The following is a 12,115-nucleotide window of genomic DNA, read 5'->3' on the forward strand; positions in this document are numbered from 1 at the left end:
GAGATAATATTCAGCCTAAATCTTGAATCTATATAAAATATGTGGGCTTACAGAATGATGTCAATTTGGACATCATCCATTGAAGAGTTCTTCTGGTAGTGGATGGGATGGGACTAACAAAAACAAATTTAGACCACTGGAAAATATTTACACTTGAAGATAGAAGAAGAAACAGGTGGCATGCAGGTGTTAGTTTCCAAAGCAAGCAGGAAAAGCCTGCCAATATGATAACATGCAACAATGTTGGGTATTTTAAAAAGTTGGTAATTTTATAAGTGTGATAAGAATTTATCAAAAAGTAAAGAGAATGGATTTAGGGGGAATGTCTTTGGATGTGGCTTCTGAATGATCAGAGTGGGGAGAATATATTCATTCATCAATGCCTTACAAATATTTGACATCTTGTTCTGAATGTTTAAAAGATGGTAAGGAAAATAAGCATGTTTCCTCTGGCTTCATAGAACTTACAGTAAAGTAAGGGAATTCATAATAATCAATGCACAGATATTCAATTAAACATTTGAGAAATGTTTTAAGGCAAGATAGTGGGAATATATAATAGAAGAAACTGATTTGGTCTAAATGATAACGACAGGATTCCCAGAGGAATTCTTGTGTAAGCTGAGATGGAGAACAAACTGGGCAAAGGGGAACGAGGGCTGAGAGGATCTGAAACATGGGAAAGTAAGCAAAAGGCCCTAAGTGTGGAGGCAGCACTGGAGAAACTGAAGAAATGATGTGTCTGAAGCACCGTGGGCAAGTGTGAGAGTGGTTAATCATTCATTCCTTCATCTTAATTTATGAATGCCAATACATTGAGGGCTTCCCAGGTGGCGCTAGTGGTAAAGAACCTGCCTGTTAATGCAGGAGCCATAAGAGATGTGGGTTTGATCCCTGGGTGGGGAAGATCCCCTGGAGAAGAGCATGGCAACACACTCCAGTATTCTTGCCTGGAGAACTCCATGGACAGAGCAGCCTGGTGGGCTCCTGTCTATAGGGTGGCAAAGGGTCAGACATGACTGAAAGAAGTTCATACATCACAATGACAGAATGCATAATATGACAGGTATTGGGAAGTACCAGTGCCTAATGAACAAGTGAGGTGAGGCTGCTGCTGCTAAATCACTTCAGTCGTGTTTGAATCTGTGCGACCCCATAGATGGCAGCCCACCAGGCTCCTTGGGATTCTCCAGGCAAGAACACTGGAGTCAGCTGCCATTTACTTCTCCAATCAATGCATGCAAGTGAAAAGTGAAAGTGAAGTCGCTCAGTCATGTCCGACTCTTCGCGACCCCATGGACTGCGGCCCACCAGTCTCCTCCATCCATGGGATTTTCCAGGCAAGAGTACTGGAGTGGGCTGCCATTGCCTTCTCCAAGGTGAGGCTAGATTGGTGAAAAGAAGCCAGATCATACAGATCTTTCTTATGCTACTTTAAAGAATTCATTTTTCCTTGGCAAGCAATGGGAAGCCATTCAAAATGTTCAAGAAGAGGAGTGAACTTATATTTTTATTTTAAAATGTATTTTTACCTAAGCTACAGGGTGAAGAATGAGTGTCAGATGCAGAAATCCACAATAAGAGGCGAATGCAGTATCCCAGTGAGAATTCAGAGGCACTCTGTCTAGGGCAGTGACATCAGAGATGGTGCAAGAAGACAGATTCGGAATTTATTTAGAGGCACAATCAAGGCATGGTGATGGATTGGATACAGGGGTGAAGAAAAAGGAGGCATCAAGGATAATTCCCAGGTTTCTGGTTTACTTTTAATGACTGTTAGTGCTATTCTAGGTATAAGGAAAACTTAAGAAGTGATGGGTGGTGACCAAGGTAAAACAAGGTTTTGAAATTTTTATTCTATTACTGTGATGATGAAAATCATCAATTTAGCCACACAATCAAAGTCCTATCTCTGACCAGTACCAAGTGTTTGTTTGACTGAGACTATCAGTGTGTATCCATAGTGTTCATCTCTCTATGCACAGCTAATTAGGGGTTTTTGAATCTGCAGGACTGGCCTTATTAGCACAAGCCCCAATCAACAGAGCTAACCAGGACAGAAATATAAAAAGAAATGCACTCTTTGTGATGGAGACTACTTCCATGTGCAGGACACTATTTTCCAGAACAAATAAATATAGTAGAGAGATTATAATTGAGATCAACAAATAATTAAGTGTACAGGAGGGAAGAGAAAAAAATAGTCTCAAGGAACTTGTATATTATACTCTAAAACAGGAATTTTCCATTTCCTCCTGGCATGCAAACTCTTTATTGTTATTCATAATCAATGCACATGTTATCATTTTCATTAACTTATAAGCAAGGTTTTCACTTTTTTTTTCAATTAATTTTTCAGTCTAAACTTTGAATGAAGTATGCTGCATTAAGTAGATGATATTTTGACTCTACAATATTATCCAATTTCCCCAGGCAACATTCAGTGATATTTTGGCCTGGTAATTATCCTGTCTTCACTATGCCAGCACATGGTGTTTCTCCTCACTCTCTTTTGCCTCCATGTAGAATGCCTAAAGCTATATTTTATTAGGCCATCTAAATCTAGAAAAGATCCAATTTTGAAAAAGGAAAAAAAAAAATCTTTCCCTATGCTGAGTCATTTTCCTCCTTTTGTCTCCCCAGGATTTTTTGTTACATTTTTTTGTTTTGTTTTTTTTCAGACTACAGAATTAGCATATGTTTAACGTCCAAAAAATTGAGAACCCAGGAATGAAATGAAATAGAATATCAAACTTTGCTAAACAAAACCTACCAGACAGGAAGAATGTTAGGAATTTGAGAGATATATATTTTTATAAATATATCAAACTATGTGTGATATTATGTAAGGTTTTAATCCAACAAAATATAGTAAATATAATTATGTTATATGAAATTCAAGCCCATTTAAAAAAAGAGATTTCTGCTTCTTTCTCCTACAAATAATTGTCTTAGTCTGGTTCTTTCAGAAGCAGGCCTTAAGACAAGGTTTAGTGCAATATTTTATCTGGAAGGTGATTCCAAGAAATTCTAGTAGGGATATGAGGAAGTAATAAAGGGAAGGAAAGGCAATCAATAAAAAAATTTCTCTTATTGAAGGAACACTGTTGTTAATGAATTTAGTCCTATTGGAATTCTGGAAATCTGTAGAACAGGCATCCTGTCGTTACTCTTCCTTGGGGCTAGGACATTGTGCATTGGCTGAGGATTGCTGGTGCAGAGCAATGGAAGGGTTGGTTGTGGTGGTGGTACTTCCTGGAACTTTTGAACAATAGTGCATGGTTAGATCTCAGCTCCCGAAGAAATCTCCCATACAATTGGCAGTCTTGGGAAGAGCACAACCAAGTTTTATTCAACATTCCCTACTGATAGGCATTTATATTGTTTCACGTTTTCTCACTGTTATAAGTGGCCACAATAACCTAATACATGACTATTTGCCAGGCTGTCTGACTTTCATTACACAATTTCTATAAATGAAATTAAGGAAGAATTAAAAAAAAAATGAAACCACTAATCTTTGGGTATGTTTTGAGATGAAGAGACATGACTTTCTTCTCTTTATATGGTTGTATCATATAACTTTAAATGTAACATTCAAAATTTTGATTTAATATCTAAAATATCGAAATTGTTAACTTCCTTTATTGCTTTAACATCTCCCACCATTGCTATGAGAAAATATTAGTATTTTTGGACTAAAATAAATGTACCTAACATTATAACAGGACTCTTAAAATGTATCCGATTTTCCATCGTAGGATAAAGACAACATTGCTTTTAAAAAGCAGAGAGAAAATCTTTAATATCTAGCAATAGACAAAGAATTCTTAGACAACACCACAAGCATGACCCACAAAAGGAAAAAATAAGTTGGACTTCGTCAAGACTAAAACCTTTGATCTGCAAAATACCATGTGAAGAGGATGGCAAGACAAGGTGTATGTTGGGAGGAACTACTTAAAAGTCACATATCTGGCAAATGACTTTCATACAGAATATAAAAAGAGCTCTAAAAATTCACCTATTTAAAAATAGAATTAGAAAACAGCTAAACATTTCACAAAAGAGGATATTCAGATGGCAAATGAAAAGGTGCTCAACTTCATTAGACGTTAGGAAAATGCGAAACCTCAATGTGATAGCATGACACCTCAGTCAGGAAAGTTGAAGTAAAAAAAAAGTGGTGACACTAAATTTGGTGAGAATGCATGGAAATCAGATCATTCACACATTGCTGGTGGGAATGGAAGCTGGTGCGATCACTCTGGGAAACAACTTGACAGCTTCTTATAAAGCTAAACATACAACTACCATGCCACCCAGCAGTAGCACTCCTGAACATGTATCTTGGGAATGGAAACTTCCATTCACCAGACAATGTATACATGAATGTTCATAGCAGCTTTGTCTGTAATAATTCAACACTGGAAAGAACCCAGATGTCCCTCAATGGGTGAATGGTCACACAAACTGTAGGTACGTTCATGCTTCACAATACTGCTCTGCAATATAAACGTGCAAACTGCTGATACATGCTGCAATGTGGATAATTCTCCAGAGAATTAAGCTGAATGCAAAAAGATATTGCACTTATATAGTGCAAACTTAATATACTCCAAATTTATATAGTGTGTGATAGCATCTATATAACATTCCTGAAATGACAAAATTGTGGAAATGAAGAGCAAATTAACTGTTGTCAGGATTATAGGATGAATTGGAGGAGGGAGGCAGAAGGGAAGTGAATGTGGTTATAAAAATACAACACTATAGGGGTTCCTATGGTGACAGAAATGTGTATCTTGTCTGTGGTGGTGAATACATGAACCTACAAATGTAATAAAAATACACAGAACTAAATATACACATACAAATACACGATGTTATCACTGGGGAAACAGGATCTCCCTATATTATCTCTTGCAACTACATGTGAATCTATAATTATCTCAAAATAAAAGTTTATTTTAAAAAGTGAACAGCATCCCTGTCTAGAATATAAACACATATGCAAATATGAGTGGTTACCTTTGAAGGATGCCAAACTTGTACTTATTTACTATTGTCTAATTTTTCTAACAATTGTTTGTATCCTAAAATGAGCATAGCTACTCAAAAATTTTATATTATAAAGTAATGCCATGGGACTTACTTCATTTGAGGGGCTAATATACTTCATGCCAGATAAATAAGAACATTAAAATACTATAGAACATTCTTCCCTGGCCATCTCCAAGATAAGGAAAAGGAAATACGGATTAGCCATGAAAAGAAGTTTTAAAGAACTTAATTTGAAAGATCTTCCTTTATTAAGCCAATATCTAAAAAAAAAAACAAAAAAACAAAAAAACAAAAAACCACTTTTTGCCACATTCTTAGGCTGCATTGCCTCATTTACTCATCCCGGTGTTATGAAGTAAGTACTGTTATTATTATCCTGTTTTTGCAGATGAGCAAGAAATTATTTTGGAGCTCCCCTGGTGGCTCAGCTGGTAAAGAATCTGCTTGCAATGCGGGAGACTTGGGTTTGATTCCTGGTTGTGGAAGATTTGCTGGAGAAGGGATAGGCTACTCACTCCAGTATTCTTGGGCTTCCCTTGTGGCTCAGCTGGTAAAGAATCTGCCTGCAATGCGGGAGACCTGGGTTTGATCCCTGGGTTGGGAAGATCCCCTGGAGAAGGGAAAGGCTGCCCATTCTAGTATTTTGGCCTGAAGAATTCCAGGGACCATTTAGTCAGTACATGGGGTCCTAAAGAATTGGACAGGACTGAGTGACTTTCACTTTCAAGGAATTATGTAGTGCTTGTTAAAGACCAGCAGTGTCCTATATGTTTAACGTATATTAGTTCATTAATTAGATAACCCCATTTTATCTATAAGGGAGCTGAGGGAGATGATGTAATGAAGAACCTGATTGTCTGAATCTGGACTGCTCTATGGTGTCCCCAGGAACACTAAGGCATAGGACTTTTAAACCATCTGTTCAAGGTCACATAGCTACTAGCAGTAAAAATCAGGATTTGAACTTCCATTCTTTGCGCTATACCAATCTCTATCAAATCGTGGCTGTTTTGATCACAAATGTAAGAATTTTCAAGTGGCTTGTTTAAGATCCCATGTCTTCCCCTTTCTCCAGCCCTACTGAATCAAAACCTCTGGTGCCAAGACTCTGGAATCTGTATTTTCAACAACCAGTCTAAGAGATTTTTATTCACATTTAAGGCAGAATCCAACTGCTTAATAATACACAGGACAGGTTTCTGTAAGTTTCAAATGCAATATCTAGTACATTAAAAATAATGCCATATTCCATTAATCTTAAGATTCAGTTTTTTCACAATTTAACATCTTTAAAATAGGACTGCCTGTTATAACTGATGGTGTCTTGCAATCATATTAAAGATGTGTTTTTTTCCCCTTGTTAGTGATACACAAAATAATGTTGTTTTAGATTTCATATCATATGGAGGCTCCCTGTATAATAAAATACCAAAAACATTGCTTATTAAACATTGTTATTTTCAGTCCTGGATCCCTCTGAACAGACGGCCACCTACGTGTAGTGAGACTGAGAGGCAAGATGATGGAAAGAAGACAGGACATCGTCTATCACACCTCAGTTCACACACCATGGAAAAGTCACCAATCCTCCTGGGTTAGAATAGATGAAATAATGTGTGTGAAAACACTTTGAAAATGATAAATCATATTAATGGCATATATAAATGTGTGCATATAAATGGGCTTGAAGTAAAATCATTAGAGAAAGTGAAAATAATTTGAAAATGCTCTGACACTTGTGGACAGGATAGACATTATGATTCTCAGCTTTACTCTTCTGTCTCTAAGAATATCATCCTATCAATAAAAAGTGTTCGTTCTCTTTACAACAGCCAAGACATGGAAGCAACCTAAATGCCCATCAACAGAGGAATGGATAAAGAAAATGTGGTACATATATACAATGGAATATTACTCAGCCATTAAAATGGATGAGATGCCATTGGCAGCAACATCAATGGACCTAGAGATTGTCATACTGAGTTAAGTAAGTCAGATAAGGAGAAGTATCATATGCCATCCTTTATATGCAGAATCTAAAAAAAAAAAAATGATAGAACTAAACTTACAAAAAAGAAAGAAACTCACAGACATAGAGAATGAACCTATGGTTGCTGGGGGGGAGGACGCAGGAAGGGATAGCTAGGGAGTTTGGGATGGACATGTACACGTTGCTATATTTAAAATGGATAAGCAACAAGGACCTACTGTGTAGCACAAGGAACTCTGCTGAATGCTATGCGACAGCCTGGATGGGAGGGCACTTTGGGGGAGAATGGGTACGTGTATATGTATGGCTGAGCCCCTTCATTGTTCACCTGAAAGGATCACAACATTGTTAACTGGCTATACTCCAATACAAAATAAAAAGTTAAAAAAAATAAAGTTTTTAAAAGTGTTCATTAATGCTTTGATATTCTAGGAAATTAAATGTCTTATGCACCTTATGTCATTTGAGCTTTCCTGCAGTCCTATGATATTATCCCTATTTTACAGAAGAGGAAACTGAGTTGTTAGGGACATTAAATATTAACTAAAATTATATAATTAAAAAATGGTGGAGAAAGAGTATGAACAGAGGCAGTCTGAAACAGAAACTAGCTTGTTGAAATACATCTTAAAGGAAAATGTACTCTACAGACTAAACTATGTACTACGAGTCCACAGAAGCAGAAAAGAGAAAGTGGACAGAGAAGCCATGTTGTAAACATAGTCACTGCAAAGGAAGGAAGAGAAAGCAAGAGGAGCATGTGGTGAATATTTGTATATATATGTATTGTAGCTCCTTTTCAGACTTACTTAATCTAAACATTTTATTTTCATTTTTTAGGTTATGCGCCTCTACAAAATACATCTGATTGTGCAATTTTCCCTTTTTCTCCTTTCTACTAGTGTGAACAATCTGGTGCAATCAATTTCATTTTAAAATGCATCCATCCGCATCTATTTGGAGAAGGCAATGGCACCCCACTCCAGTACTCTTGCCTGGAAAATCCCATGGACGGAGGAGCCTGGAAGGCTGCAGTCCATGGGGTCGCTAAGAGTCGGACACAACTGAGTGACTTCACTTTCACTTTTCACTTTCATGCATTGGAGAAGGAAATGGCAACCCACTCCAGTGTTCTTGCCTGGAGAATCCCAGGGACAGGGGAGCCTGGTGGGCTGCCATCTATGGGGTGGCACAGAGTCCGACACGACTGAAGCAACTTAGCAGCAGCAGCATCCGCATCTATTTATATCGTCCCCTCTCTGTGACCTCATTGTTTATGTTTCCATCCCAGAAGCTCTCCCACTCTGTTCTTCGAGCTCTTGCCTGTGTCTGACAGCCTGACATTCCTCTTATTTATATACTGGATAAGTAATCTGGACCTGTCCTCAGGAAAACTGTGAAATGAATGCAGTCTTTGAAATCTCACGCCTCTCCTCTCTGCATGTTTCTCCTTCCTGCTCCTTAGCCCCTTCCAGTAGGTCCAGGGTTTTCTCAGTCTATGTTGCTAGATGTTCGAAGACTGAGCTCATAAAATGTCACCCAAATAATAGGGACTAGTATGTTTTCCCAATGGGAATATTTATAGTTTGAAAGAAGACTAAATGTAGGAAGCTACACCAGGCATAAAGGACTGGGCTCCTGAGTGAGGAATCGCATGCCCTGGTGTGGGAGTTGACTCAGAATGGATACCCTTCCAGTGTCTCGAATACTCCGGTACTGCAAAAGCCTTTTGAGTACATATAACATCCCACTCTTGTATACAATACTGGCAAAAAGTAAATGAAAAAGAAAGGATGCAAGTTTATCTCATTAAAAATTATAACAGTGTACTACTTATTTTTTAATTAACTGTTTATTATCATTTTTGCCACATACTAGCACTGTACCATCTTTTATTTTGGGCTCATTGGGCTGTTGAATTGTGTCAGTTTTTGAAATTGAGACATATAATTCAAAGCAGAATCAAAATAAAATATTAAAATTAATAGACATCTCTGTTACCAATTTTGAAAATTAAATTATTTCTCATTATTTTGTTCCATGTTTAAGAATCTTGTATTTGATACCTAAAATATTATCCAGAACTAAATAAATATCTTAGTTTTATAATTCATTATTATTCAACTCTAAAATATTTGCATACTAAAATATACTTCATTTCAAATCTAATGGATGATTGGATCCCAAGATATATATATATATATATACACACACACATACTACAGCAAACTCTAGAAAGGAGCTAAGGCTGAATTTAGCTCATGTGATCTCCTGAATGTAAAATTAAGCATAACAGTCTATAATTAATATATTTTGATTAAGAGAAGGGATTCTATGTCATATTATTCTCATGTATAAGGATAACATCTAACACAAAACATGCAGAATTAGACTCCTTTTCCTTAGTTTGTTTGTGGAAACATTAAAAAGGTTTGCCTTTTTATTAAGAAATACAATCATTTTCTTTTAAAGTAAGAAGTGCTTGAAAATTGTGTTGGAAATGGGTAAACTAATATTTCATTTGCCTCCATTCCTTATTTTTCTCAGCACCTAGGAGATGTCTTCTGTCTGTGAAATGTCACTGATTTTATAACTGAAAGTTGACATGACTGCTTATTTCCTGTGTTCATTGAATAAGTTCTATTTTAAATGTAGGTCTAAATCAAGAATTAATTTGGTAATCATTAATTCAATAACCTCTGTAGAACCTAGGTAAACTGGAAGCTCTTAAATCTGTAAAAAGACATAGTCCTTGCCATGGAGGTGGTTAACAACTTCAGCTGGGAAGCAGATGTGCCGACAACTAAAGAATAATTTAAAGAACATAAGTACCATAGGAATCAAATATGGACAAAGTCTTTAATTTGACTATTAAAACCGCTCATGAAGAATAACCAGGACTTTAATAGGCAGTTATGGAGCAATTAGGTAGTTGATTTCTGAGGATGCTTAATAGGTCTATTACTGTTAACTGTATTTCCAAAGTTTCAATGGATATAGAGCTATAACACCAAAGATGAAGGAAAAAACTAAGCTAAATAGGCAACAGGGAAATAATAATAAGCAAGTTTTAGGATTCCACTTATAGTTTGTTTCACTCCAATCATTGCCAAGCAGTGCTGTTATTTTCCCTTGGAAGACCTACATTCAGCACAGTGCCTCCATGAAATATGTGATTAAAACTTTGATCCTGGAAAACAGTAGTACTGTTAATCTGTAGTCAGTTATTTCACATACCATACAGAAACCCACAGTTACTAAATTGAGCCACCATTCTTAAATCACAGTTTATTCAGGAAAATTTTAGTGCTTACTTGTTTAACACAATCTTATAAATGATCCCTCAGAAAGGATGTAAAAATCAACACATATCTTTAATGGGCTAATTGTGCTTCACTGCAGTGTTGAGTCTATAAAAGCTATTCAATAGTGAGAGAAATGATGGCATTTTCATCTTAATTTGAAAATATAATTGCTATTCGAAATATCTTTTTGTTTCTAACCTAAGTGCTTATTAACAGCAGAAATTTCCCCAAAACACTAGAAGAGTATTTAACATAATTTCATTTATTGAAAGAAAATCCAAGGGAAGATTACATACAGCTATCTGCAACTATTAGCAGAAGGAAAATATCAAAAGGAAAAGTAAGTTAAATCTAAACTTTGAGATCTAAAATGTAACTAATATTCGATATGAATTTAACAGCATATATTTTATTGAACGTATACATTTAAATATACTGATGCCTCAAGAAATAAAAATGGTATCCTGGAAATCCAGGACAACAATTGAGAGCCATACTAAAACAAACTGAAACTAATAGGCTAATCCCTATTTCATAGAATTTCCCATCACTTTATTGAAAAATAAGATTACATTTAAACTCAATTTATGGAAAACTAGTACAATTGAAATTAAATTCATCAGTTGTAAATGTTCCTTTAAGAAAAACTATTTCAGTTTTTACCCAGAGTTTAACCCTTGCCTTATTCAAATTTTGAATTCCAATTCCTTAATTCCAATATACTCAATGTAGATTCAGAATAATGAAATCACCAATCATGATTTATTAAGCCTTATATTAATGTTAATAAAGAAGTCCATATACAAATATATGGAATATTTATCTCTCCCTAACCTAACTTTCACTTCTGTTTCCAAACAGACATGTACATATGATGGATTGATTCTGAACTGGCATATATCACATTAAAATTTCAAGTTTTTAAGTCTTAGTTTTTCTATGTAATAACATACATATTTACTTATAAATATTATGGATATCAGCAGAGAACTTTTTATACCATATTTGAAAAAAAGTTCTAATCATTCTGCAGTAGCTTTTCTAAGTAGAAGTAGAAAATGCCAGAGACATTGCTTTTTAAAAATAAGCACTAAGAAAACTAATCAAGCCAGTTAGTCACAAAGGGAGCATTGTAGGAAAGGAAATAACTTGGGATTGAACCCTATGATTTTATTGTTTTCACAGAAAATGCAATAACTCCTCCTTGACATCAACTACCCAGTTGCAAGAAGAGTATACCTTCTCCCTTGTTGAGATGCAGACGAAGCAATTAGTAAGAAGTAGCCATCACCCAAGAAGAAAATGAATTCAGAACAATTTTTTTCCAGTTTAAATGTCTGTTGAGAGGCTCTGATCTTTGAAAGGCACATTAAAAAAAAAAGTTTGTTGATAAAGAACATGCATTCAATAGAATCCTCTGAAGTCATTCTATCAACTCTGATTATGTAGTCTGTCAGTATCTTTCAATTCACTAATCAAAACAAACAAAAATTGATCATGAAAAACACCACAGCCAGTTTCATACAGTCTTAAGTATGGAACTAAATTAATTGTTCTTCAAATTACACATTTTGACAGATAAGTTTATTATAAAGTCTTTAAAATAAAAATGCATGTTTGGTGAAAAGTTAGTACAGTTGTCATTCATATTTTGTCATATTTTAAAATATAAAAGTAAAGAATGGTATTTTTTTTTTTTACCATTTTTAACATGATGTAACTGACCAGCTGGTTTGCAATTCTCATTATTGTAATT

Source organism: Bubalus kerabau, chromosome 10, assembly GCF_029407905.1.
Source record: "Bubalus kerabau isolate K-KA32 ecotype Philippines breed swamp buffalo chromosome 10, PCC_UOA_SB_1v2, whole genome shotgun sequence".
NCBI lineage: Eukaryota > Metazoa > Chordata > Mammalia > Artiodactyla > Bovidae > Bubalus > Bubalus kerabau.